The sequence below is a fragment of the Mustela lutreola genome, chromosome 9 (assembly GCF_030435805.1).
Source record: "Mustela lutreola isolate mMusLut2 chromosome 9, mMusLut2.pri, whole genome shotgun sequence".
In the NCBI taxonomy this organism is placed as follows: domain Eukaryota; kingdom Metazoa; phylum Chordata; class Mammalia; order Carnivora; family Mustelidae; genus Mustela; species Mustela lutreola.
The window spans coordinates 1,237,647-1,243,360 of NC_081298.1; the positions used below are offsets into that span (position 1 = coordinate 1,237,647).

The 5,714-nt window shown below is 64.1% G+C and overlaps 1 long non-coding RNA gene across 1 annotated transcript; it reads right to left on the reverse strand.

The window, feature by feature from the left end:
* Positions 1-1,302: 1,302 nt before the first annotated feature.
* Positions 1,303-4,955, reverse strand: LOC131808218 (uncharacterized). The gene is made up of 3 exons (XR_009344729.1): positions 4,047-4,955; positions 3,123-3,531; positions 1,303-2,147 (listed from the first exon to the last, which is right to left on the reverse strand). It is a non-coding gene; the product is annotated as an uncharacterized LOC131808218 (long non-coding RNA).
* Between the last annotated feature and the right edge of the window lie 759 nt (positions 4,956-5,714).

The window sequence follows — 5,714 nt, forward strand, 5'->3', positions numbered from 1 at the left end:
GGCCACTTGGACCTCCTCCCTGGAATGTTCTGTCCCCAGTCAGGGACGCTCACATGTGGCCAGGGGTGTGCATGGTCTGAAGGTGGGGGACATCCTGACGGCCTGGCACCCCGCCCACCATGGCTCCAGATGCGTCTCGGCCGGCGGCTCCCCCAGCGGCGGCTGCCCCCTGCTTCGCCTCACAGAGCACCCCCCAATCCGCTGGCATCCCCTCCGCTGCCGAGTCACGTCCTGGATCCCACTCTGGGCGGCTGGGACTTCTGGTCGGGCACAAACGTTTCTGGTTGAGCTGTCAGCGGCTGAATGTCCTTCCTGTCTCTCGACAGGAAAGTTTCGACTCTGGAAAATTACCAGGCAGGGAAGCAAGGGAAGTTTCTGCCCTGGCCGGTCCGAGGGAGACGTTTCCCGGGCTGGTCTCAGCCTGCGAGAAGCATTGACTCCTGGTAACCTTTATTAGCAACAATCTCCTAACAAACAAACAAACAAACCCAACCAACCGATTTCCGGATTTTGTGCAGCTGGGAAAGCTGTGTCCCAGGCTGTCCCCACAGACACCAACCGGCTTGTGCTGGAGAGACTCTGTCCTCCGTGAGGAGGAGCTGCGCATTCGGACATACGTGGGCCCTTTCTGGAAGTCTCGGGAAACCCCAGTGACCAGCTGAATTGACTAAAACAGCAGCCGCACCCCTGCCCCAGCCCTTCCCTAGGTAAACCACCCTGTGAAAGCACCTGGTGTCAGGTACACACCAGTGACAGGTAAAGCACGTGGTCAGTCATGCGAACGGAAGTCAGCATCCCCGAGCGGTCAGCTCAGCCTGGAGGCTTCGGGAGGGGCGGGCCCAGAACTGCCCCCAGGGTGCACCTTTGCGGCTCTGCGACCCCGCACCCGCCGCGAGGGCCAGCAGGTCTGCCCGGCTGTAAAATGGGCGCCGGCTGCACCATGGCCAGAGCGGTGCCACCGTGTGCTGGCGCCGTGTGCGCCCCGGGCCGCCCTGGGGCCACCATCCCAGTGGGAGCTCACAGTCACGGAGCACCAATCAGACTGGGATTGCTTCCCGGCTTCAAGCCCTCCACGGGCCCCGTGACCTCACTGTCCTTCCCGCAGAGGCTGTGAGAACTTTCCACCGCTGCTGTGACAGATCACCGTGACTCCAGGGCTGAGAATGACCCACATCCATGGTCTTACAGCCCCAGGCCCAAGTTCAGCCCAGGCCTCCCGGCTGAGGTGTGCACAGGTTGGGGCTCCTTCTGGAGGCTCCGGGAAGAATCCAGGCCCTTGTCTGTTCTGGCTCCTGGGAGTGTTGCTTTCCTTGTCTGGGTGCAGAGGCCTGGGGTGGGGGGCATGGACTTGCCGCAGAAGCAGAGGAGATGAAGGAAGAAGGGCAGAATCGGGGCTCCTGGGGCTCCTGCCTCACCTCTCTCTGCAGGACTTGTCAGGTCCTCTGGAACCCCACTGAGTGGGTCTCCTAGGGTGGCCGGCCGCACTGGGTACCCCAGCTCGTGTGGTCTTGGGGCCCTTGCTTGTCCCTCAGAATGGCAATAGTGTCACCTCATGGCCACTAACCCAGGCGGGCTGCCTGCAGGGGTCGGCGACACGGCCTTTAACACCCGGGGCCGCCTGGCAGCCGCAGCTGCTTTAATTCAACCTTAATTCAGTTCGACTTTTTAAAAGATTTTTTAATTATCAATGACAGAGACAGCGAGAGGTGGGGCACAAGCAGGGGGAGCTGGCGAGGGGGAAGCAGGCTCCCCCCCAAGCAGGGAGCCCGTGCAGGGCTCGATCCCAGGGCCCCGGGATCACGACCTGAGCCGAAGGCAGGCGCCCAGTGATGGAGCCCCCCGCGCGCCCCCGTAAGTTAGATCTGAATTTTAATGGCGGCTCGGTTACGAGGAGGTCGAAGGATGTTTGGAATAACTTCGGCAAAGGAATGTCCTTTCCGGCGTTCCGGGACATCCCAGCAGGATCGGCGATTTCCAGCAAGAACTCAGCGGTGAGCGGAGACCGGCCGCTGCCGTGGGACGGAAGAGCTCGACGGCTGGAGGGGGCTCACCCTGCGGCTCCTCAGGTCCGTGACGCGCGGCAGTGGCACATTCTGGCTACACTGGATGACACAGGACGTACCGTTGAGATCAGTTTGGCCTGGTTCCTGCAAAATGACATGCATGTCTCCTGCTTTTAAGGCCTGGGCTTCTCAGGTGCGGGGTCCGCGGGAGCCCAGCCCAGTCCCGGGGACGTCCCCGCGCCACCTGCTGGAAGCGTGTTGCCGGTGCGGGTCGGGCTGCGCTTTGGCTTGGGATGCGGCCGCAGGTTGGGAGTTCCGTGGGGGCTGGAGGCCTCTCCTCGAAACCCCGAAACCCCAAAAAGAATGCCCAGCAAGGAACAAGGCTGCTGTGCCGGGGACCAGCCAGCATGGAGGGCCCCCGCCAACCCCTCCTTTGTGTCCCCTGCTGGCCCCCAGCTGGCCGAGTGCAGGGAGGTGGGGGGCCACCCCGCTCCATTCCCCCTTGTGGGGTACTTCGGGGGAGGGGCTCATGCTCATCCGTGCCCCGTGGGCCCTTGGGGAAGGGGCTGGGCTTGGCCTCATGTCTCTCCCATCAAGGCCACTTCCAGGGGCACCGTGACACCAGCATGACTCAGAGCCCAGGCCTCCAGGCTCAGGAAACAGCAGGTCATGTGGGGTCACCGTGGTTTCTCCGTGACTGTCACCAGGACCTGGAGTGGAAACATTCAATAAGCCATAAATCTTTCCCCGGGAAAGTCCCCGGTCTTTGTGGGGCTGCTGTGCCATCAGACCTCTGGCCTCTGCCTCCATTTGCTGGTGGCCAGGCAGGGCGGATGGGGAGACTGAGGCACAGGACCTACTGTCCCATGCTGGGACAGGCTTCGAGGGAGTGGGCGGCAAGAGGACACAGGGGTGAGGGCTGTGCCCGTCCGGAGAGCAGCGGGACGCAGTGGCGTGGGACATGGTGCCCGTGTCCCAGGTCCCCTGAGGGTGAGGTGCCCAGCCCTCCCGTGTCCCCCTGGAGGCCAGCTGGCCCGTGGAAGTGCCAGGAAGGCGCCGGCAGCACTCCCCGCAGCCCTGACTCTGGGTAAATGAGAAAGAAGGCGGCTTTCCACTCACGTTCCTAGAGCATCTCCTGGAATGCGCGTCACATACCCCAACAGGCAGAGGCCCATCTCATCCCCAAGCTCGCCACCCGGCTGTGCGCTGGCGCAGTTTCTGTCACCGTCATGTTTCCCTTCCCGTGTCCCGCACTGGCCCCGACTGCGGGCTGAGACGCGAGACCAGCACCCAGAGCTGTGAGCAGGGCCGCGGCGAGCGCGTCCGGAGTCCTGCCCGCCTCCCGCAGGCCGAGCTCCCACCCCATCGGGCTCGGGAAACCATGAACCCGCACAAGTATGCAGGGGAGAGCACAAGGCCCCTGGAGAGCCGGAGACGGGCTTCGGCCGCTGCTAGCGCTGACCCCGCAGCACCCGCGCAGGCCCTCCTGGCCCGAGTCCACGCAGGAAACACAGCCTCGAGGCCTTGCCTTTAAAAAAAAAGAAAGAAACATTTATTATTATTACTTTAATTTTTTAGAGGGGGAGGGGCAGAGGGAGAGAGAACCTCCAGCAGACTCCCCAGGAACATGGAGCCCGACACGGGGCTCGATCTCACGACCCTGAGATCAGGACCTGAGCCGGAACCAAGAGTCAGACGCTCAGGCAGACTGAGCTGCCCAGGCGCCCTTTCTAAAATCGGACCATGGGTTGGTCCCTTGTTTTAGTTTGTTGTCACTGTCAGGCACGCAGGGCTGTGTGAGTCTCCAGGCAGCAGACCAGGCTTGACGCTGGGGGCCGGCACCCTCCCTGCTGCGCAGACCGCCCCGCGCCCCCTCTTCCTGCCCACCTGTGGGCTCCTGACCCAGGCCAGCCAAGCTGCCTGGCCTCTCGGGTGACGGTGCTCCTGGCTCAGAGGGCACGGCATGGAGGTCTGGCCCTGGTGCCCCCCCGCCCCCTCCCCACCCCCACCCCCCAGCTCAGACCCCTCTCTGCTGGGGCTTACCACAGGGGACGCCTGCAACCCCCGTGGGCCGGGCGAGCCCTCCAGTTCCCGCATGAGCACTGTCTTCCCCACGGGCTGAGGGAGAGTTGCAGGGAGGGCCGACAGCCAGGTCCGGCTGGTGTCACGGGCCCTTTACAGGCCCGCTCATGTGACACGCGTCCAGGCTGCCAGGGGAGGAACTGGGAGGGCCCACTGCCCCACGTGGGCCACCGCTGAGGTCCAAGCATGAGGGGCGGGTGGCTCTGGACGGCTGGCCACGGAGTCGGCTGGGAACATCTCAGGAGCACCGCAGCCTCTTTGCCACTGTGGAGGGAAGGTCCCAGGCAGGCCCAGCCCTGGGGCCGGTGTCTCCCAGTAACTGGGTCTGACCGGGCTCCACCGAGACAGAGCAGTGCTCCTGGAGCGCTTTCCCGGCTGCCAAGCCAGGGCGCCTGTTGCCTGGCGGGTCGCACAGTGTCTCAGAGCGGGAGACGCCGATTCTAGCGGGCGCTCTACCCAGCGAGTCGGGCCGCCCCGGCCCCACCGGCGCTCGGGTACTGTTCACACGGACGACTGCACTGCCCCATTTGATCCAGAGCTGGTGGACGTCCTGGGCGATCGGAGGTCCGGTCCCAGCTGCACTAGTGATGATGTGAGTCTGACGGTCGCGGTGGGGCTGGCGTGCGGCCGCTCAGCGGGTTGGGCGCGAGCGGAGGCTCCGGGGCTGGTGTCCGGGGCGACCACGGCAGACCCACGTGTGTCCTGCCACTTGCAGCGGCCACACGGTCTCTGGGCCAGGGAAGCTGACGGTGCGTGCACATCCGTGCTGGAGGCCCCGGGGCTGTGGCCAGTCACGTCCCAAGCAGTGACGCCCAGTGCCGTCCTGACCCTTGGCCACTGACCTGTGTCCACAGCGCGCTTGGGCCCTATGCCAACACCTCACATTCTGTCCCGGTTCCGCCTGTCCTGAACCAGCACCAGAACTTTCCCCAACCCTGCAGAGGTGCCTGCTCCTCCCAGTCTTGGTTTCCCCACCTTGCAAATGAGGCAGGTGGACGCTGACACACAATTGTCTTTTAACGCTTGCTGTCCTGTCGTAGCGACAGAGGGGCCCAGTGGCACAGAGAACCCAACAGAGCCACGCTGAGCACCAGTCGGGGGCCTTCCTGGGACCCTCCGCCCCGGCAGCCTGCATCTCTCTGGTTGTAGGGGGCAGGAGGTCTCGGATTTGTTGTGGCCCCTACGGCCCTGGCTACACCCCCTAGTAGAGACATGGGACCAGAGACTGAGGGACGCCAGGCACAGGGAGCTGCCGTGTTCTTCTTCTCTCTCGGCACGAGTCAGCGGGGACCCTGGACACACGGCCTCTCTGTGCCACTGAAAAGGAGCAGGTACCTGTGGACGACACGGCTGGGCTCTGGGAAGGCAGACGACACTCAGAAGGGAGGGAAAGCAGCCAGCCAGCTGTGCTGGGGCCGCCCAAAGCAGCTAAGGACACGGGGCAGGCTGGACAGCGCCCAGGGCTGGAGCTCCCCGTCTCCCTGTCACCCCATCTTCTCCCTTCTTTCCTGTTCCAGAAAGCGTTGTAGGGACGTGTGGCTGAGAAGGGAGCTGCCCTCGAAGGAAGGGGCTTGTGTCCACGGGGGCAGCGCCCAGCTTTTCTGTGCTCCTGGCTCAGGGGCACACTGG